This window comes from Dipteris shenzhenensis, chromosome 16, assembly GCF_047967505.1.
Source record: "Dipteris shenzhenensis isolate YYH24624 ecotype China chromosome 16, Dip_SZ_1.0, whole genome shotgun sequence".
Classification (NCBI taxonomy): Eukaryota; Viridiplantae; Streptophyta; class Polypodiopsida; order Gleicheniales; family Dipteridaceae; genus Dipteris; species Dipteris shenzhenensis.
This window is the reverse complement of record NC_141611.1, coordinates 30,366,156-30,388,800: the sequence shown is the minus strand read 5'-3', so window position 1 is coordinate 30,388,800 and position 22,645 is coordinate 30,366,156.

Sequence of the window (22,645 nt, the reverse complement as noted above, 5' to 3'; positions counted from 1 at the left end):
TAAGATGGTAGTTGCATCTTATATTTTTGTTTTTACCTCTAAATGCAGCATGTTGGTTTGTTCTAGTTTAGAACTCACAGTGGGTTGGTTGGCCAAATCAGCTATTGGCCAAAGTATATCATCTGCATGTCTTTCCTCAGCTTATCTCAAAGCATCAGAAAGTTTTTGAATTCTTATGAGACTAAGATAAGATTACTATTTGCTTCTTCTCAACCTCTCCCTTGCTTGTCCTTCAAAGGCCTCGAGAGAATGCAAAGCAGGTAGCCCTAGCCTAAGAAGCTTGCTTTCCTAATGTATTGCAAGTGCTATTCCTTTGCTCAGTGGCCCAATAATGTATTAGAGCATGAGAATATTCTAGGCTTATACCATATAGTAGAGGGGAATGGGTCAAGGGTGTACTTTCCTGATTGAAAAGTGCCCCACAATCAGGTGAGCGGCAAGACCTATGAGCTTGATTATGGGACACTTTCCATTTAAGAAAGTGCAAGGCCAATTCATTCCCCCACCTAGAGGATTTGAGGGAGGCGTTGCTGGCTAATCATGGTGTTTTTGCATGGTTTTATTGATCTTTGCATTGGTGTTGATGTTCATGATTGTGTTTGCTAGGGTGTTGTTTATGTTTATCTTGTCTGAGCTATCCTATTCTATCGTCTGAATTATGCTATTTGTCTAACGCAGCATCTCTAGTCTTCGCTTACGTGGTTCGCTTCAAATGATAGTATTGTTATTAATGTAGAATATACAGATATTAGCAATTGACAATGATTTTATTTTGGAATTGACAATACAGATGAACTGAATATGTAATGGACACTACGGATGATATAAAATGTGAGCTTAATTTGATAGTAATCAAATTGTTTGTAATATCCAAAATCTGAGTAGTCTAACTTGTTCGTAATACCTAAAATCTGAGGAACATTTTGCTTGCACTGTGGATACAAGATGTGCACAATCCAAAGTTTCAAATATGTAGTGAAATTGTCTATGAAACTATTATGCAAGCATATTTAAAGAAAGTGTCATGTGAGTCCTTTCCAAATGTTGCTGAATCAAAATTTTATAGCTTTGACAGTTGTGAAACCTTTTGCCAAAACCTACATAATTATCATGAAGTAGTTTCAAAAATCATTGACAGGAAGCTTATTAGAGTATCATTGTTTTTTGTCAGAGTTGGATGGTCCTACAAATGAAATCAATGATGCAATTGTTGTACACATGTTGTTGAAGTTGAGTGGATCCCATAAATATTATGCAATTTTGCATTTGCAGTGCTTTGGCTCCTTCTAGCCATGATTCCTTGATGAATTTGAGACAATGTTATGATATTCCATAGTTTAGCTAGTCCTTCTTGTCTTGTCACATACAACAAGTGAATGCATGTTTGCCTTTGGAACCAAACTTGGAGGAGCCAGCTTTTCTTTGTTTGTCTCTGATTAGTGCATGTTTGTGTTTTCATTGAATTGCATTTTGATATTGGAGTCTTTGAAGATTTTTGCACTATGGTTACTTGTAATTTGTAAATTCATAATTTGTATGTGTTACATTGATTGGGGACTCTAATGTATCATTTCTTGGTGGTTTGGATGTCCTTCTCTTGTGTTTTCTTTCTCACATTCTTTTGTCTTCGTAGAAAGTGATGTGTTAGTTGTGGAATGGAAATTTCTAAGAGACAAAAATTTTGTTTGTGATCGATTTACCTTGCCGTGTTTGATTTTTAATTATATTGTGTTGGCACTACATCTACTTTGTTATATTTGAAGACTGTTTGCTCAAGGACATCTCCATACTCTCAAATTTATCCATTGAGGTTGTAATGCTTGCTAAGAAGGTTGCATGTGTGGGGTTTAAAGGTCACTGTGCCTTTACCCCGGTTATGTACAATACAACAATGCATATATAAATGAATGAAAAAGAAGATTAGGGTGTTCTGCACCCACCAAAACTTGTGTGGCTCTTTGTTTCTCTCTCTCCCTCATCCGTTCTTGCTTCTGTTAAGAGCACTCTCAACTGGTATCAGAGCTCGGGTGACCTAGCTGAGCGTGCATGAATGCTTGGAAGCTCAGCAGCTGTGGGAGGAAGGAGAAGCTCTGTGGGAAGCTTTGTGGGTGACTTTACTTCAATCTGAGTATGTAGAGACCTTGGAGGAACCTTTGAAAAAGTCACTTTGGCTTTGCGAAGTGGTTTTGAGAGCCTGTTAAGTGTTTTCAAAGAAAAAGTCGTTTTTTGAGCTTTTCCCTGTTCCGTTCGATGACAGAGCTCCGTATTGACTTATAGAGGCAACTATTGCTTGCTTTTGGTGTCCACTTCACTTCGAGAGCTTGGAAACACCTTCATTCTTGAATCTGGGATCATTTCATTGGATTTTTGACTCACCCAGTTCCTACGTTTTTATGCCCGAGTGTTGGAACTCAAGTTTGGAGCAACCATTTGCAGATATGTAAGTTCCGATGAACTCAGGAGGTCCTAAAACTTCTATGTTGCTCATCATTTGCACTCTGATGGAGTTTACAAACAGTTCTATTTCCAAAAACGTTTTTCAATCTGTGTGTTGGACCCAGTGATTGAGACCACATTCTTGTGCGATTCGGTGGAGTATTTTCAGAGTTATAGATCTCTGTGTATTTGATTTCGTCTCTCTATTATGCATTTTTCATTCTAAGGTTTTGAAACCTTAGATTTATGCCACATGGCAGTGGATAAGTGTTGACTCCCATTTCTCACTCATTGGTTGGGATTTTAGAGTTCCGGCAGAAGAGAGATATTTGCAGATTTTCTTGTTGAGTTCGATTATGCAATGGCACCCATGTTTTGAGGCATCTCAGGTTCTATTTTAATAGCAGTCTTTTCTATTGGACCATGATTTCTTGAGCATACCTTATGCAGATCACTCTTGTTGCAGTTTGAGCCATGTGCACTCATTTGTGGTGTGCATTGGGTTGCAGTGGATGATTTATAGGCCATTTGGATGCATTGTGATCCTTATTGGATGCGCTGATAGGCCTAGATTGCCTTGTGGGATGCTATTTTTATGGACGCTTTGCACATGGATGCTATATTATGCTGAGGGACAACTTTGACACATTGCAGGTAATGCACTGATAGCGTTATGCTCTCTCTTGGGCTAGATTTGCTCATATTGATGCAAAGTACATGCACATGAGTCAGCTACATCTTTTGATGCTTTGAGCTTTGAGTTTTGGTGATATTTCAGTCTATTATGGCATACACATTTGGGTGCACCTGGTATTTGGTGTGACTCTCTCTTACAGGCACTAGTATTTGGGATTTTGCTTTATTTGCATTATGGCATCCTCTTCCATGTCTAAAAAGGAGTTTTTCAAGATTAAAAAGTTTAATGGGACAAACTTTTCTTTGTGGAAAGAATAGATAAGGGATGTGCTTATTCAAAAGAAGCAGATTAAACCCTTGGCAAGGATTGAAGCTAAGCCTGCAATTGTCTGAGGATGCCATTGGAATGAGTTGGATGCATTAGCAAAGTCTACTATTAGACTTCATCTTGTAGAGTCAGTTTATTTCACAGTAGTAAATGAGCAGACTATGGAAGATTTATGGAAGAAACTATGTGCCACTTATGAGAAGGTAACTGCCTCTAATAAAGTTTACCTCATGAAGAGGTTGTTTGAGCTGCAGATGAAGGAAGGGGTCTCCATTGCTTCTCACTTGAATAAATTCAATATTATTTTCAGCCAGCTTCAGGCTCAGAAGATGAATTTTGATGCGGAGACTAAGGCAATATTGTCTTATGTTCATTGCCATCCTCATGGGATACCTTCCGTACAGCTGTCAGTAACTCTGCACCTGGTGGAGTACTGAAATTTGATGATGTTGTGGGTAGCTTGTTGGCCGAGGAGATTAGACGGAAGTCTATGGATGGCAACAAGTAGGATGCAACGTTAAATGTACAAAGGGGCAGATCACAGTTCAGGGGGAATTCCCAAGAAAGAGGAAAGTCTCGTAGCAAATCCAGGGCACGGAAGAGTGTTACCACTGTGGCAAGAAGGGCCATATAAAAAAGGGTTGCTACAAGCTAAAAAGAGAGCAAAAGGATAAGAAAAAGAATGCAAATTGGGGTGCAAATTAGAAGGAAGAGAGTCCAAAGGAGGACAAAGGAAAAGTGAAGATCGAGGAGATCAATGCAAGTGACAATGATGTTCTCTTCATGTCTACTTTATCTGCAGAGTTGCTTACCACTTCAGATGATGCATATTCCCAGAATTGGATTTTGGATTCTGGTGCTTCATTCCATGTTACTCCCCATAGGGAATGGTTCTCCACTTATGACAGTGGAAAGACAGGTTGTGTGCATCTTGGAAATAACTATGCATGTGACATAGTGGGAGTAGGTGACATAAAGTTTTCTTTTGCAAATGGGTCTGTATTTATTTTGAAACATGTGAGACATGTGCCTAAGTTGACCAAGAGTCTTATTTCAGTGGGTCAGCTAGATGATGCTAGTTTTCACACCACTTTTGGCTTTCAAAGTTGGAAAATTCAGAAGGGCTCTATGCTTTTGGCAAGGGGTGCCAAGTGTGGGACTTTGTATCCCTTACATGTATCAGAGGTATTTGATCATGTTGTTGCAATAATCGAGCAGCCAAGCACTTCTTTGTGGCATTGTAGGTTGGGGCACATGAGCCAAAATGGAATGAAACTCTTATGCCGTTTGGGTTATGTACCGCATTTGAGTTTCTCTGATTTTGAATTTTATGAGCACTGTCTCTATGGGAAGCAGACTAAATCAGCCCATAAAAGAAGGGGAAAGAAAGAGTTTGAAAAGCTTGATTTGGTGCATTCAGACGTATGTGGTCCCATGCCTACACGATCATTAGGCGGGGCTGAATACTATGTGATTCTCTTTCTTTATTTAAAGTAAAGAACTAGATGGTGTGATGCAGTTTGTCATGGATTGTAAGAGAACTTGATAGAGGCTGTGAGATAGAAAAATTGATAAACATGTTCAAGGTATGAGGAGGATGTTGAAGGCGATGGAAATTGATGATACAATATTCAAACAACAATAGCAGGTACTTTTTCAAAAAATGTAGAGGGAGAGAAGATGTTAGGAAAAATGCCTCTTCTTGTGAGTAGCTAGCCTCTAAGGTAGCAGATGCACCTATTTGAGTAGCGCCATTAGAATGACGAACATGAGATGTGCACTCAAAACTAGTGGGAGCATTTTAGGCAGCCACATCATGTCATTTGTTGGCAATGAGGCATGTGGGAGGGCTACAAAATGCATGTTGTGTTGAGGGAGCTGTTGAGCTATGGGTGTGAAGTCAACGGAGGCATGATGAGATGGTAGAGGCATGATGGGAGCAAAAAACCAGGTAAGGATCACAAATGGTTGGCATGTGTGGATTGGTTGGATGTAGAGGAGCTCCAAGTTGGGTTAGCCTATGGTTGATTGAGGCAGAATATACTATGAAGAGCAGAGTGAGAAAACATGCTAGTGATGAAGCATAGAACATAAATTGCAAGGCTAGTATAGGCCACATACAAAGGTTTTGATGTGCAACAAGGATGCCCAATGGTTGCTTGCACTGAGGGGCTTGAGTCTTTGGCACATCCATTAGGGTCCGTGGGGTTAAAACTCAAGGAAGCAAATGATAGCCACTATGAATCTTGAGAGGATAGAAATCAAGATGCATCAATGTCTAATAAAGCTCTAAAGGCTTCAAAGCTCAAGGCACTATACTCAGAGTGTGCAAGGGGGCCCTTTACATGAGATCTTCTAAACAATACTTAAAAAGAAACACTGTTTCCTCAATTGTTTTGCTATGCTATCAAACTGAAAAAATATGGGAACATAAGAAGCCAAATGCTCCAAACATTGTACCTTGAGCTAGGAGGCTCAGATGCTATAAAAAGGAAAAATATAGCTCTCTCCCTAGGCCACAATATGAGCACAAGAACTACTTTGGAGGGTGCAAGCACAAGCAATCATGGGCTTTGATACTATGTTGAGGGAGTAGGGGAGAGAGGAACGTACTCGATATGTACAACTAGACTAAATGTATTATGAACATGATGAAGGATATAAACTTCTTTACTATTTAGGGTTAGGGTTGGGAATCTTTATCGTCCTCCCTCGAATATTGCAATTTACACTATTCCTAATAGATATGAAATTTATTTCAAGACACTATGACAATAACAAATAGCACAAAGGCCAATCCTGCTACAAAATAGGCCTCCATCATTACAATGAAGTTCACCTATGACATCCTCTCAAATTACGCAAAAAGGTTTGTTGTCTTCACCTACAACCAATATGAAAAGCATCTTCCACCAAAATCTGACAGAAGAGAATCTAAAGTATCTATTTCTCTAACCAATCAACAATGTGCGTGGACTAGTAAGCACATACATGTAACCATTATGACCAGAAAGGTCAATATTAGCGGTGGTGTCCTCAAAGGGAAAGTGAGGACAGTGAGCAACTATTTGACTCTAAAGCGAAGCTTTCAAAACTTTAATCATGCATTCTTACTGCAAAACCATTCAATCTATAGAAGTGTTTCCCAAAAGCATTAGTTCATGAAAATGTCCTTATTTCCATTATAATCAACAAATGAGTGTCTTTAAATGAGCTTTGGATAGGTTTGGTACAATAAGAATAGAGTTGGCACCAAAATGCTCACATCCATTATATCCGATATGCTCAAAAATCGTGGAAGAGAAGGCACTAACATCTCCAACAAAGGCCTGAGAGCTACACCAATTACCAAGATGATGCTATGCAATGTACCAATAGAAGTTGCAATGCAAGTGATAGGACATAAAACAATGGAAACCTTATGAGAATAGGACAAAAAATTGGACTCCATGTTGAAGCAACATGCTGAGAGTGCTCTCAACAGAAGCAAGAACGGAAGAGGGAGAGAGAGAAACAGAGAGCCACATAAGTTTTGGTGGGTGAAGAACACCCTAATCTTCTTTTTTATTCATTTATATATGCATTTGAGTATTATACATAACTAGGGTAAAGGCATAGTGAACTTTAACCCCCACAACCTCCCACTTAAAAGACAATGTGCCTTTAAGGGAGAACAACCAGTGAGCATACTATCCAATGCCCATCAATACACGACAATACTCAAACCACTGACTAGGTAGACTCTTTGCAGCATATCTATAGGGTTATCATCTGTATGGACCTTGACAAGCTCTATGCGCTTGTCCTCAAGTACCTCCCTAATGAAATGGTACCTGACCTCAATGTGTTTGGTCTTTGCATGAAAGATCGGATTGCGTGCTAGTTCAATAGCACTCATGGAATCACTATGCAATGTCGGTACACCTGTATGAATCCCCAAATCTCCCACTAGCTGATCAAGCCATATAGCCTAATTGGAACCCTTTGTGGCTTCAACATACTCAGCCTCTGTGGTAGACAAAGCAATGCACTTGTGTGCATGAGACATCCATGACACTGCACCACTTGCAAAGGTGAACACATAACTAGAAGTGGATCTCCTACTATCCACATGCCCTACATAGTCTGAATCTGTGTACCCAAGTACATGCATGTCTCTTTTACCAAAGCAGATGCACATGTCCTTGGTACCCTTCATGTACCTCATGATGCACTTAATGGCCTCCCAATGCCTCTTTCCTAGATTAGCCATATACTGGCTAAGAACTCCCACTGCAAATGCAATGTCTGGTCTAGTAGCTATCATAGTATACATAAGACTCCCAACTGCTGATGCATAAGGAACCTTGGCCATCATGGCCCTCTCCTCATCTGATTTGGGACTATCTATATGACTCAGTTTCACATATGGAGGCAATGGAGTACTCATTGCCTTCCCCCCCTCCATATTGAAATGCTACAATACTTTTGTAACATACTCCTTCTATGAAAGCCAAAGGAGTTTCCTACTCCGATCATGCGTGATGCGCATACCAAGAATATGACCTGCAAGTCCCAAATCCTTCATATCAAAGGCCTCATGCAACTTGGCCTTTAATGCATCTACTCATAAGTATTCTTGCTAGCCAATGGCATATCATCCACATATAGTGCCAGGATTATTAGGCTATTATTCTTAGCCCTTTTAGTCTAGAGGCAGTGATCAATTTCACTCCTTCTAAAACCCTGGGACCGAATGAAAGCATCAAACTTCTGATACCATTCTCTAGGCACTTGCTTAAGAGAAGGCTTTGAAGAAAAGGGCAAAGAGCATTTAGTTTGCAAGCTGAAGAAGAGTCTCTATGGTATCATACTCCCACTTGTGTTGATCCTCGTGCATCATAGCCTCTCTGTAGCAAGAAGGCTCCCCACAATCAGTAAGCATCACATAGTCTACCCCTGGAACAAACCTATCAGGCGGTCTAGACACTCTAGATGATCTTCTCAAGGGCATTTCAGCTTGTTGTCCCACCTATATATCAACCATATTTGGCTCATCATTTCCACCAATAGATGATCCATCATCTACCCTTGATTGTACACCTATGGGAGTATTTGGTGGTACCATTTCTTACACATTTGGTGCATGGAAAGCTTGTTGTCTATCAACATATGCAGGTGGATTCACATCCTGGAACGTGATTCTCCTCATTACAACATCCCTCATGGGTGCCTTATGCATCTTCTTCTCATTGAATACTACATCATGACTGCGTATAATTTTCTTTGCTTCTGGATCCCAGAGATGATAGCCCATCTCTCCACTTTCACCATAACACAGAAAGATGCATTTCCTAGACTTAGGATCTAGCTTCTTTCGAAGCTCTTTTGGCACATGTGCATATGCCTCACACCCAAATATACGCAAATGAGAATAAGAGGGCTTCCTAGCACTCCATGCCTCTTCAGGAATACCACCATCCAAACTCTTACTAGGTGATCTATTGATCACATGCACTGCAATCTTCATTGCCTCAGCCCAAAAACCACCAAAAAGACTTGCATTTGAAAGCATGCATTGCAACCTTTCTTGAATGGTACGGTTCATCTTTTTTGCAATTGGATTTTGCTTTGGAGTATGAGGGGACGTGAGCTCCCTCTTAATCCCACGTGTATCACAAAAATGTTGAAAGTCATGAGAGAGATACTCTCCACCATTGTTAGTCTGTAGGCATTTAAGCGTTCTACCTGATTGATTCGCAACCAAGGCCAGCCATTTCTGAAATACTTGGAACACATCACTCTTTCGAGCTGTAGCATAAGCCCACACTTTCCTAGCTGCAAACAATATATGCTAGATGAGCTAGCTTGTGAAGAGAAACAAGAACTTGCATGAAGCTATGTGACAAGGTCCAAAACTTGTGCATGTTTAAAGATAGCCTGAGGAGCATGGAGGGCATGGGGGAGAATGTCCATGAAACAAAAAGGTGTACAAACCAAAAGAAGCCAAGATAGATATGGCAAGGAAAACAAAATTTAAAAAGAACCAAAATCCTAAAATGGATAGGTCATAGATGCTAAGAGAATGTTCTATAACATAAAGGTGACACGGAAGGACATGAGTGTGCATTGTGTACTTTATTTAGGATTTACAAAGTGGGAGAATTGAAATTATGAATTTAAAAGAGGGAGATGTATTGGAAAAATAATGGCATGTCTTTTGCCTCCAACTATACACAACACCAACTTGTGCCACTAAAGAATTGCAAAGAGGCCTAAAATGGCTACAAAATGCAAAAGGAAAAATGGTTCACTACTGGGTTTAATGCTATGGATTAAGAAATTATGGGACACTAGTGGGTTTAATGCTATGGATTAAGGAAAAATGGTTCACTAGTGGGTTTAATGCTATGGATTAAGGAAAAATGGTTCACTAGTGGGTTTGATGCTATGGATTAAGAAATTATGGGACAACCTTTGGTATGATTATGGGCCTCATTTTGCAAGGTAGTCACTTAAAAAGGAACCAATGCAAAATGATAAATAATGTTGTATTTATTCAAAGTGCAAGGAATGCCATGCATCAAAGAGTCCGTGACATAGCCAAAGGTGCTACATCGTCAGATCTTCTAGATGGTATGATTGAAGTCCATAGTCTAATTCAAAGGGGAGAAACTTGTGGATGCATGCTGCAGTATGAGTATTTCGTAATATCCAAAAACTTTAAATTTTCTTTTTGATTTGATTAAATGTGGTGCCATACATAGTCACGGATTTGGTTCATGTATTTTGTTTGCCCGTATTATTTGGGGTTGTATAATGAGCTAAGCATAGAAGTTGTTCCTATCAAGGTAAACAAATAACTCCAATTAACAAGTTAACCACATTCCATTTGGATAAATTTCCATACTTTCCTGGCATGAGGACAGGCAAAAAACAGATGGAAGACATCTTTAACAGGGTTTATGCATCTCATACACTTGCCATCCCCTTTGCCAATGCTGAGTCCTCTTAAATTAGACCAAACAGATTTATGAAGTAATAGCCATGCAAGACAAGACATTTTCTCAGGCACACTCTTAGTCCAAATTCTGTGGAACCTGTAGTACCATTTGTTCAACTTCCATCTCCTCTTAAGGGTTCTGAATAGATCTTCCATATCAGTAGTAGGAGTTGGGATGGGTAATAAGGAGGAGCATCCCACTCGGCTAAACCCCTTGTGTATGCACAATACTAAACCTCCCTTCCAAGTCACCTCTCCTTGCCAGAGTTCCAAGCTTGACATAATCAGTCCTTGTTGTTGGTCGGATAGAGAGAACTCTCTTCTAATTTCAAGCCATGATTTCCATCTAATATGTCCTCTACTCCACATCTGACCCCAAGTTTGTAGCCCTTTCTTGAACAACTTAGCTACAACTGTGAATTTCTCATCTATCAAAGTAACAAATCTAAAAATGGAGGAGACCCAGACAGAATCAATGAACATGAAGTTACCTTTACCGATGAAGAGGATATAGGCTTTTATCTCTTCAAAAGCTCCCCAAATGGACTTCCACAAGGGACTCCCCTTGGATTTAAAAGGTTTAGGGTTAAAAAGAGCAGAAACAAAGGGATGCTTTTCCCAACTGGGTGCCCTGCAAGGTTTAATGTAGTCATGTTTCTCAAGAGCAGCTGTGCCTAATCCTCCTCAAGATGGAGAGCAGCTTTGATGATCCGAGTGGCACATAGTTTTTTGGTAGCAGAGGAGATGTGAATCACCCCTAACCCCCTCTCCTCTTTGGGTTTGATACAATACTCCCATCTTACCTTAGAGATTTTATTGGAAACCCCCTCCATAAGAAAGATCTACGTAGTCTGATAAATCTATCCAAGGCAATCTTGGACGGAGACCAACAAGATAGATAGAAAACAATAATAGGATAGAGACAATGATTAAGAACCATTTTCCTACCTGCCAGATTTGCTTGGAAGCTTCTCCATTTATCTAGTTTCTTCTGGAATCTTTCCAGCACCCAGTCCCACCTCTGCTTCATTGTTGTGACATCAAACCCCATTAGTATCCCCAAGAGTCTGAAGACTGTACCTTTTTGTAGCTTCATGCATCCGAGCTATTGGAGGACCCCCTGATCTTCCCCAATGGATGTAGCATACCCTATTTTAGAGTGGTTAATACATGAACCTGAGGCTTGACAAAACACCTCAAGGCAATCCATTACACAAATGATATCTTGATCAGTGTCTCTAAAAGTCAGAGTAGTGTCATCAGCAAACTGCTGGCATAGCAATTGTTTACCATTACTGAGTTCAATCCCTTTCAGAGCTCCCTCCTATATTTGACTTCTAAGGAGCCAACCTAGAGAGTCTGTAGCAATTGCAAATAAAAGAGGAGCTAGAGGACAGCCTTGTCTGATTGATCTCTTGAGGAAAAAAGAGTCACTTATAATGCCATTAACATTGACTCTAGGAGTAACATTAGTAAGTAACAGCTTAACACTAGAAACAAATGAGGTGCACATACCCATATCCTACAGAGATTGGATGATAAAGTCCCATTCCAACCTGTCATAAGCTTTATCAAAGTCCACCTTAAGAATACATATATCCTGTTTGGTCTCTTTAGCATACTCACATGCTTCCTAGATATTGATGATAGCTTCCAAAAGGTGACGTCCCTTGATGAAACCTTTTTGTTCTAGTAGAACCCAATCCTTCATTTTGCTTTGAATCCTTAAAGCTAATGCTTTGGCAAATATCTTATAGCTACAGTTTAACATTGTGAGGGGTCTCCAAATTTTTAACTCATCCTTAGAGCCTTCCTTAGGGATTGGTTTTGTAATTCCTCCATTTATATGAAGAGGAAGACAACCTTCGCTGACACTTTCTTGCCAAAGTTCCCAAAAAGCTTTGTAGAATTCAATAGGAAGACCATCTTCCCCTAGAGTTGTCTTCCCATCTGCCATAACATTTATAGCTTCTTTCAGCTCTTCTAGACTAAAGGGTCTTTCTAGATAGGGGAGGTCAAAGGATTTCACAGCTTTATCCCTTATTATTTGGCAGAGCTATCTTGCTCTCTGGGTGTCCTCATTTGGGGGGCAGGTGTTAGAAAGTAAGTCCTTGAAGTGATTCTGAATATACTCAATATTTTCCTCAGGGTTGCTTAGATGAGAGCCATTTGGTCCTTTAAGAAGAGGAATCTCCTCTTGACACCATTTCCTTCTGATAATTCTAAAGGTTGCCTTAGTAGGTTTGCCAATCTTTCCTGCCCACTACTCTCTGTAGTACACTTTAGACTCATTTAGTCTAATTTGTTCTTGTTTTCTAAGCTCTCTTTTGGCATTATTTAATTCTTCATGAGCATCTTCATCACCCTCTCTGGCTTTCTGCTCTAAAGTGCTGATGTTACCTTGGATGTAATCCATCCTTTGAGGCCTGATTTGTGCCCCTTTTTTTCTAGCTATTCTTAAAATAGTCTAAGAATCCTTGACAGCCAATTCCCATGCAAGAGATGCTAGAGAAAGCTCTATGCCAGGCCACCTTGATTAGTTTCTATACACCCTTAAGCTGAAAGAGTTTAGGGTCAGCTTTGAACCAAGAGAGACTCCTCTCCCCAGGTCCAAAATCACTTCTCAATGAGATAGGCTTGTGATCTGACAAGCTTAAAGAAGAGTATGTTACAACTCTTAGAGAGAGCTGTCTGTTCAAGAGGTTTTGGGAAATATAGGATCTGTCAAGTCTAGCCTCCCTTTTGTGTTCCCCTATCTGACTATTGTACCAAGTGAACTCTCTGTTATTATTTACATCAACCATATGCCAGTGCTATTTACATTCTTCCCAAGCAAGTAATTCAGATCCTTTGATGCATGTGCCCATTCCCTTCCATCTATCTGCTTTGCTCTCTACCATATTGAAGTCCCCCATTATTATGCGATTGCCATCTGGTTATTGCAGGGATTCCCATAACTCCCTCCTCTTTGAAGTTGAATTGGGAGACAAAAATGACAAAAATGTCAATTTCTTTCACATAACACTGCAGCATTACCCATCTGTTGTGAGCATCTGTAATGACTTGAGAAATACAATCCTTATAGTGAGATAGAATACCTAGAGCTGTCCCTCCTTTGCCATTTTCATGAGAAGTAAGAAACCAAGTCCTTCTTCTATCTATTACTTTTAACCTATCTTCAAGAGTATACCTACTTGATTTAACTTCTTGCAATGCTAAAAAGAGAGGTGAGAGTGAGTTAGCTCTTAGCCAAAAAGCTAATTCTTCACTCCTACGTGGATCCATTAAACCTCTGACATTGAGAGTTAAGAAAGTTAATGATTTATTTAACATTCTTCTTATGCCCCTTTTTAGCCATGGGGTTGGGGCTGTTCACTGGCACTGTGGCCACCTTTGGATTGTCTTCTCTTATGTTGAACTACTATGAAAGTGTTGCCTTGACTAGTGTCTTCCTAAGAAGGTATAGTATCATTAGTGGCCTTTCCTAGATCATCCTCTCAGTCTTCTTCACTAGCTTCTGCCTCTTCCATGGCATCTTCCCTGTTAACATCCTTTTCCAATTCTTTTGACCAACCAGCCTCTATGACCATGTTATCATCTTGATCGACAGTGACTTCCTTCTGTAAACTCTCTTCTTGCTCCTTGAGTGGATCAAAGAAATTTGTGTTGTCTGTTTCTAATTGTCTGTTGTCTTTTTCACTCCTCTTATTAGAAACCTGTCCAGTAGACTGGCCCTTAGAAGGAGGGTTCTGAGTTTTAGGGACCCACTTTTCAGTCTGGGGATGTTGCTTTGTGGCATTGGCTTCTGGCTCCTTGGCTTTGGTCTCTTTAGAGGAAATCTCTTAACCACATGTGTGGACAAACCACACAAAAAGCAAGAATGGGGGAGTTTTTTATAAGAAAGGGGTTGTTTCCTAAATAAACTACCATTTTTGTTAAGAATGGTAAGGGTTCTAGGCATCTCTTCTGCTATGTCCATTTTGATGCAAATCTGAGGATTCCCTCTGGGGTTGATAAAATTTTCTTGCTCTACTCCAAGAACTTCTTCTAGCCCACTACATAAGGAGGGAAGCTGGTTACATAAGTACAAAGGTGAGTCTGGGAGCTCTACCCATACAAGAATCTTAGTTGATCTAGGAGAATCAGGAGACAAATCTTTGGACCACCACTCAAGATATAAGGGCTAATTCCTAATAGTCCAAAGACTACTTTGCATTGCTCCGGAAGCCATTTCTGGTTTCTCAAAAAGAAAGACAAAAAAGCCTTTCTTGAGATCGTGATCTAGGACTCAAAGAAAGTGAGAGGGGGTCTTACTCTAGGCAAAAAGCCTACTAAAGCATGAGTCCTAAGCCAGACTAGAGAGTCTTGAAGAAGATTGTCATCCAAGAAAGCTTTTATGGACTCACCTTCTCCATCTACTGGATCCTCTCCATTAGCATGTTGTGCTCCGTCCTCCTCAACTGGTTGTGAAGCATGTTGGGGTTCTGAGATGCCCGATGGCAGGTGGTCTTCAATTTCTTTCTCACCAATTGAGGGTGGCCTCTTGTCTCCCATAATCTGCCTAATATCCTCTCTATCTCCTCTTGGGTCCTTGCTTGAGGAGCCTCCACTGAATCAGGGATCTCTGTCTGCTATCCTTGGTCGAGGTCCATGGTAACCTGTTTTATCATTGCACACAATTCCACCTTCACATGAAAGCTTGGAGGGAGAGCTGGCACCGGTGCCTGCAGTTCCTCCACTGTTGTTGCCAGCTTGTCCTCTTTGGAGGGACTACATGAGATGCTCCTTATGTAAGCCTCTCGCCACCACAAACCCTTCTGCACTAGAAGGGCCAGTAGAAGAATGCATTTTCGGGGAAGGCTGAAGAAGCCACCCCGTGGCTTCTGAGCTGCATGCACGTAAGAGGGGCGCACAGCTCCTCTTCCACTACGGGAAGCCGAGCTAGTTTCATAACTCACAAGTGGCGTTTCACGTTTCGAAGTTTGTTTGAATACAAGAGCAGGATAGTGGCTATCATCAGCTAAGTTGAAGCAGTCTAGCAGCTGAGGTAAGCAGGTGTTGACGTCCAAAAAATCAGATAAGAAGTCAGACTCAAAAGGTCAATGAGGTAAGTTGAAGGCGATGTTAAGAGGATTGATGGGAGTGGAGGCATACAAACGGAGGGATCTAGCATCCCCCTCATGGCCTTTGTCGCTGCTATCACCATCATCTTCAGTCTCCATCTCCTTCGTTTTTAAAAGAGAACTTTTTTCACAGTCGAATCTTCAATATCAAGACCATGATACTTGAAAAGATGCAAAAAGAAAAGTTGTATTGCATCCATATCTTCACATGGAGTTGCTGTTGCAATGAAATGTGCATACTTGGTCAACCTATCCACCACAACAAAAACACGTATTACGTCATTAGAGATAAGCAAACATGCAATGAAATCCATGGAGATGAAATCCCATAGCCATTTTAGGATCTATAGAGGTTGATATCAATCTTATCTTGCTAATAGAAATTGCAAGTGCTAACATAAGCAACATCACATTCCATGTGCACCTAATTAAAAAAATGTATGAATAGTTTGAGCATGTGGTATTGCCCTAGAAGTCTAGGCCATAGTACATCATGATGTTCATGCAAAATAGCTTTATGTAATGCCTTGGTAGTCAACATGTAAACACACCACTACTTGAAGTAGATGATACCCTTATTCACGGTGATAGACTTTGCCCTGATGTAGTCTATCCTTCCAAAGAAACCCTATGCAAGCTCATGATTGGCAAAGCCAACCCTACCTACTCAAGAATCTCTATGTTACTCAACATTTGCACAACCATTAGTGTGTCATCCATGTGTCCTCATACTTGATGTAGAAATCAAATTTGGCCAAGTATTCTTGCTAATGGGCTTGCATAGGGGTTGACTTTGGTTGTGTGAAAAACTAATCCATAGTCACAGTGTCCATGAAAGCATCAACATGTTGTCCCATCAGGTAGTGCTTCCAACCTACATGCAAGGAACCACATCCACCATTCCCTTTTCATGGATAGGAAACTACATCTTGCAAGGGAGAAGCTAACATCTCTCATAGGCAAGTGGTACCGACCTTGCATGAGCACACCACCTATTGCATCATATGAAGCATTGTTACTTACCTCTAATGGTTCATCGAAATTGGGCAAAGCAAGGATCAACTCTAAACTCGATGCATTCTTCATAGATTGGAAACACTTCTTCCACTTATGCATCTTCTTGGTCAAGTCTGTCAAGGGTGATGCATTACCAAAATGATAATGGGACAAAGATTTGATCAGAAGTTCCAGTCCATTGTTAAAAGAATGTACCTCATGGACTATGAATGGGGTATACCATTCTTCAATGGCTTTGATATTCATCTTATCCATCATGAGTTTTCCATTTGAGACCTTGAACCCTAAGACACAGACCTCATGTGTTGCAAACGTACACTTGCTCTCTTTTGAGATAGAGCTAAGCTGGCTTACCTTTATCTTTAATAACACTGTGCACACGTCCACTTAGTGCTCCTCATAGGTGCAGCTATAAATCAAGATGTCGCCTAGATAGACTACCACAAATATCATCCAAATGCTTCTAAAAAATAGATTTCATGGGTATAGAAGACGTAGCTACTACAGTCATTTGCTCGAATGAGTGAATAAGCTAGTCGAAGGAGCCATAGCATTTGGACGCAGGGCTGTTTTCAATCATGATCTACTATCTACTAGTAGCCCAAGTGCAAGTCCATTTTTGTCAAGTACCATGCATGTGCTAACTAGTCAAAGAGATCCCATATGTTGGTTAGGGGCCAACAATTCTTGATGGTGATCTTTGACACCTTGTAACAACACACATGCAACATGCATTTTTTCTTCTTAACAAAAAGAATGGGGGAATGTAAGGGATGAATAAAGCTTTCCCCTAAGATATCATTGACTTGCTTCTTGATCTCAAGGGTTCCTCATGGTTCATCATATAGGGTACCTTAAAAGGCAACTCACTTCCTAAAGAATAGGGGAATGGGGGAATGTAAGGGACGAATAAAGCTTGCCTCTAAGATATCATTGAGTTGCTTCTTGATCTCAAGGGTTCCTCATAGTTCATCATATAGGGTACCTTAAAAGGCAACTCACTTCCTAGTATCAATTCAATATGGTGGTCTACTACAAACCTTGTTGGTAGCTAATGCAATATTTCATCTGCATTACATCGCTAAATTCATCTAGTAGTCATTGCACCTCAATCAATCATTCATTCATTGCTAGCATACTTCCAAAGACTACATGGTATAAGCCAAGAATATGTTGTACCCTATGTGTGCAATGGAAACCAACACCCTTTTAGATGAAGAGATACAAAGAGACATTTCTTGAGCAAGAGGAAGACACCAAAAAAAGATCCAAAATACAAAACTGAGTTTCTTGTGTGTGTTGTATTTTCTTCCTCCCAAGGTGCATATAATATAAAACTCTAAGGTGGAATACCAACAAGTACTCTTGGAAATTAGGAAACAAGAAGGTCCACCACCCTTCACATCTTCAAAATTCCATAACCCTTCACATTCAATGGTGTAAATGTACCCTTAGAGTACTACTCTTTAACCTTAGTTTCCTATTTCACCTTCGACACTTGGCACACTCAATGGGTAGATTCAAAAGATCTACACATGAACCCACACAAGCTATCAAAGTGTTGTTCTTATCATAGAATGAAAAAGAACTATCTTATAGTGCATAACATGATCATGTGCTCAAGCACAATGAAGTGCATATGTGAATATAGCGTCACCATTTTATAGAATCATGCCAGGGTTGGAAACCCATAAAATATAATGTCATCCATACAAGATCATTGAGAATGAAAATATAGAACCATGAACAAATATGCCCACACTTCAATGGCATGCAATGGACACGGATAGGCAATCACCTATACAAGGAGTAATATGTCAATGAAGCTCCAACATCTGTAAGAACATGTAGAAAAAATGACACACTACCAAGAAATTATGTAGATGAATCATAAAAGCATGTCAAGTAGGATCTCAACAAATGCATCAAGAAAACAAGCATTATTGTATGTCGTGATTTTCTTAACTCAGTTTACTTAAATTTTGATTTTTCTATTTTCCTTAAATTAAAAACTTATATTTTCTTTAGATCTAAATGTTCTATTTTCCTAAGATTTCAATGTTGTGTTTTTTGCAATTGAAATGTTACTTTTTTAAAGATTGAATGGTTATTTTCCTAATAATTGTCCAATATGCTTCTAAATATTTTTTATTCACTATACAAGATTTTTGTTTGCTATCTAGCATTGTTGAGTTTTCATTTCTTGTAAATTCTTATATTGAACTCGCATCAAGAATTGAAAAGCATGCATCATAGAATAATTTTCAATTGTGAGATATTCATGGGGAGGGAGTGATGGAAGACGGAATCAATGGCAACCTTCTTGACCTAATACCCTTGCATTTTTCTCCCCTCCCCCCCCCCCCCCTTAGACCTAAATATGGTGCCATTAGCAAGACAGAGATGGAGGTAGATACTCTTTTAGTGGACACTAAGAATGGCGAAGAAGCACTCCAAAATATACTATCAATTAACAAATCTACTTGTATGATTGTTAGCCCCATGGGTCGTTAATGGATCTACTGATGTGATTGTTAGTCCCACAAGTAGTTTGCATGATTCTAGTATGGATTTTAGACCTATGTGGGACAGATCTAAGGATACAAGATCAACCACCCACCCTGGGTCCTTGACAGACGGAGAAATGATAGAGCAATCGCAAGAAGAACCCCTCAGACTAGAGTGACTAGGAAATCTCCTCTCGCCAGAGAAGAGACAAAGGATCAAAGGCCCTCTTACAAGGGCATACTTCAAAGCTTTAATGGAGGAATTTTCAACCCCCCCCCCTTCCCCTTCTCTCGACATTCTCCTCACACTCCCAATGCAAAAGAAGCATTGCTCTGGGATACCCCCTCAGGATGGCCAAATTCAAATCATCTTCAATGAGGACAACAGAAAGCCCCTTCCCAAGGAAGACCTAATGACTCAAGAGACGCAAGAGCTACGAGCAAGTACACCAAGAAGAGTAAAGAAAAAGTGAAAGGCAACCCTCCCTTCCAACCATCCCACAGGAGCAGCCCAAACAAGAACCAAACAATCTTATTAAGACCCTTGTGCCTTCATCCCAAGAGACTCGAGCTCCAATGGCATCCAATCGATTGAGGAAAGAACGTTTGTCTCTCCAAGTCCGACGCCAGCTCACTAGTCATGCCAATACAAATTGATAAGGAGGGCACATAACATCAAACGGAAGAAACACCGCCTCATAAATGTAAGGTCCCAAATTTCTTCAATGAAGGTGGACAAAAATAAGATGCAACAACCACATCTTACAACACACAACAAAGAAAGGCATCCACATTTTGGAGGGACTTCATGGGATAGAGAAAGAAACATAAGGTGCAAGAAAGATACTAAGAGAAAGGTTGAAACTTGACTTTGCCGTGCAACTCCTTTACCCTGGCCATAGAAAGATCCTAATGCAATCGTAAGACTCTAACCCCCTTGCTTGAATTCAAGCATTACACACAATATGCATTAGATAAGAGAGAGAGAGAGAGAGAGAGAGAGAGAGAGAGAGATTCAACAATAGCTCTATATAAGAACTTTGGTTCTATTCAACAAGCTAAGAACTTCATCCCTATGTAACAAGAAGAAACCAAAACTACCAATGAGTTACAAGCCATCTCCATAAATTGAGCACTCCATCACAATACTGGGGGCGTTGTTAAACTCTTAACAATAAAGCAAATTCACATAGCCTTCTTGGCGTGTAAAATATTTCAAGAAGTGCATGCTCATTGCACCTTGACTCTCTATCAAGAGTCACGATGCAACAAGCACTTAACTCGGTAAAACAAAAAGCAATTGAGTCCAACAACATTCATTGACATATAATGCCTTGTAATGAAATGTATGGTAAAAGAACCCAAATCTTTAACTACCAAAGACACTTTTAGATAACAACAAGCAACTTCAAAAGCAAAAAGCTAGCTGTAATTACCAACATGATTATCATTCAATGCATTAAGGTTTTAACCAAACATTTAAGAAGTGCGTGCTCATTGCACCTTGACTCTCTATCAAGAGTCAAGATGCAACAAGCACTTCACTTAATAAAATGTAAAGCAATTAAGTCCAACAACATTTAAGATACTACACATTGACATATAATGCACTGTAATGAAATGTATGGTAAAAGAACCCAAATCTTTAACTACCAAAGTAGCTCACAATCACAATTTTCAACAAGCAAGACAATTTTAGATAATAACGAGCAACTTCAAAAGCAAAAAGCTAGCTGTAATTACCAACATGATTATCATTCAATGCATTAAGGTTTTAACCAAACATTTAAAACATCTTTCTAACCCAACATTTCTCTTGGACTGTAACTTACAAAAGCAACATAACATAACATTACCACAACATGCTAGGGAATCATTATCCTCACATCTTGTGCAATTTCAACAACACTACATTGTGATCCTATTCAAGTCATAAATTTTGCAAGCTAGCATTTCATTCTCTACACCCTACATTTTCCCCAAATATAGTGGCTTCATCCCAAATCGATGCAAGCAAATCATTCCAAGGAACGGCCTTAAGATAAACGTTCAACTCTTCACAATCTCAAAACTACAACTATTTACATTGCAAACATGATTCTAGCGAAAGAAATCCCCAAAAATAATTCTATAACTCAAGCCAACAACATTACATTACCATGTAAAACATTAAATAATGTAGGCGTAAATAATGATTGTGATGACGACAAGATTTGAAAAATTTGACGCCGTCGTAAGATCTCCAAAATGTTCAAAGATGTCTCTACATTTATACTAATATTTTACTACAAATAATTTGTTGAAAACTAAATTGTACACATCAATTGTAACTAATGGGATGACTTGTCCACCCACCACTGATGATGGATACAAACTCAACGATTGAAAGATAAAACAAAGTCTACAAAAGCTGATATACACATCTGGATGCATCCAGAAACATGCCCAAACTCATCCTCTAGAAATACAACAGTGTGCAGTTTCAATCTCATGATATTTTTTCACAAGGTTAAAACCATAAACTCCATCACATTTCAAGGACTAGCTACTACAACATCCCCACTGACATCATCAGCGCCCAACAGTGGGTGTAGACCGTAGTATTGACATATGCTCTCGCATATGGTTTCCAGTGGACACACCCAAAGGCCTTCTACTGAATTCCTGTCAGCACCCCAGAGGTGAAGGGCAGACTCAGCAGTGACAAAGGCTAGCACTAACGGAGGCTAATTCTCCTCATTCAAGCTACCGCTGCTTGTGAAGACTACACGATTTCATTTAACCTCTCCCAAATGATCTAGGTGATCCCCAAATTAATTAGATGCAAGGCAACAACAAGTATCCCTGGAAATTATGTAGGCATTCATAATCGAGTTACATAAAAACAAGTTCACTATTAAATATATGCACAAGTCTACAAATATTGTATTGTGCAAAATGTGCTGTGACGAAGATATTCTACCTAAACATTTTTCCTATGTGAGCTTGTCGATTGACCAGATTTGCCATATTTCTTTGCCCTTACTAGTCTCTCTTGAGAAAGACTGTAAATCTTAAACAGTCCTACATAGGACAGCAAAATTGATGGCAAAATTCTTGAAAACAGGGAGCACATATCAAGCTGACCAGATTTGCCATATTTCTTTGCCCTTACTAGTCTCTCTTGAGAAAGCCTGTAAATAGGACAGCAAGCATTTTCATAACCTAAAGACGACGGCAAAATTCTTGAAAACAGGGAGCTCAAATCAAGCTGAAACAAGTTTTCCACACAAATGGTTGATGGGATGACCATCTTCAAGCCAACACAGCCATTAAACATAATCGTTTCCACTGTTGCTAAAGCTTGGCTGTGGCAACAGTTGATGAGATGAATACCTTCAAGCCAACACAGTCATTCACAAAAATTTGTTTCCACCGTTGCTAAAGCCAAGCTACCCCAACCTGCCACATGTAAGGAAACCTATCCTATACTTCTGAAGATTACTTGATACCAGGTCACGTCAGTTCCACAATCGATACAAGCAACAGGACTTGTATAAGCGGCTAAAGGCTCAATTATTTCAGTCTGAATATGATGGAGTAAACAGTAATCTTGCAGTCATATCAAAGCATCACA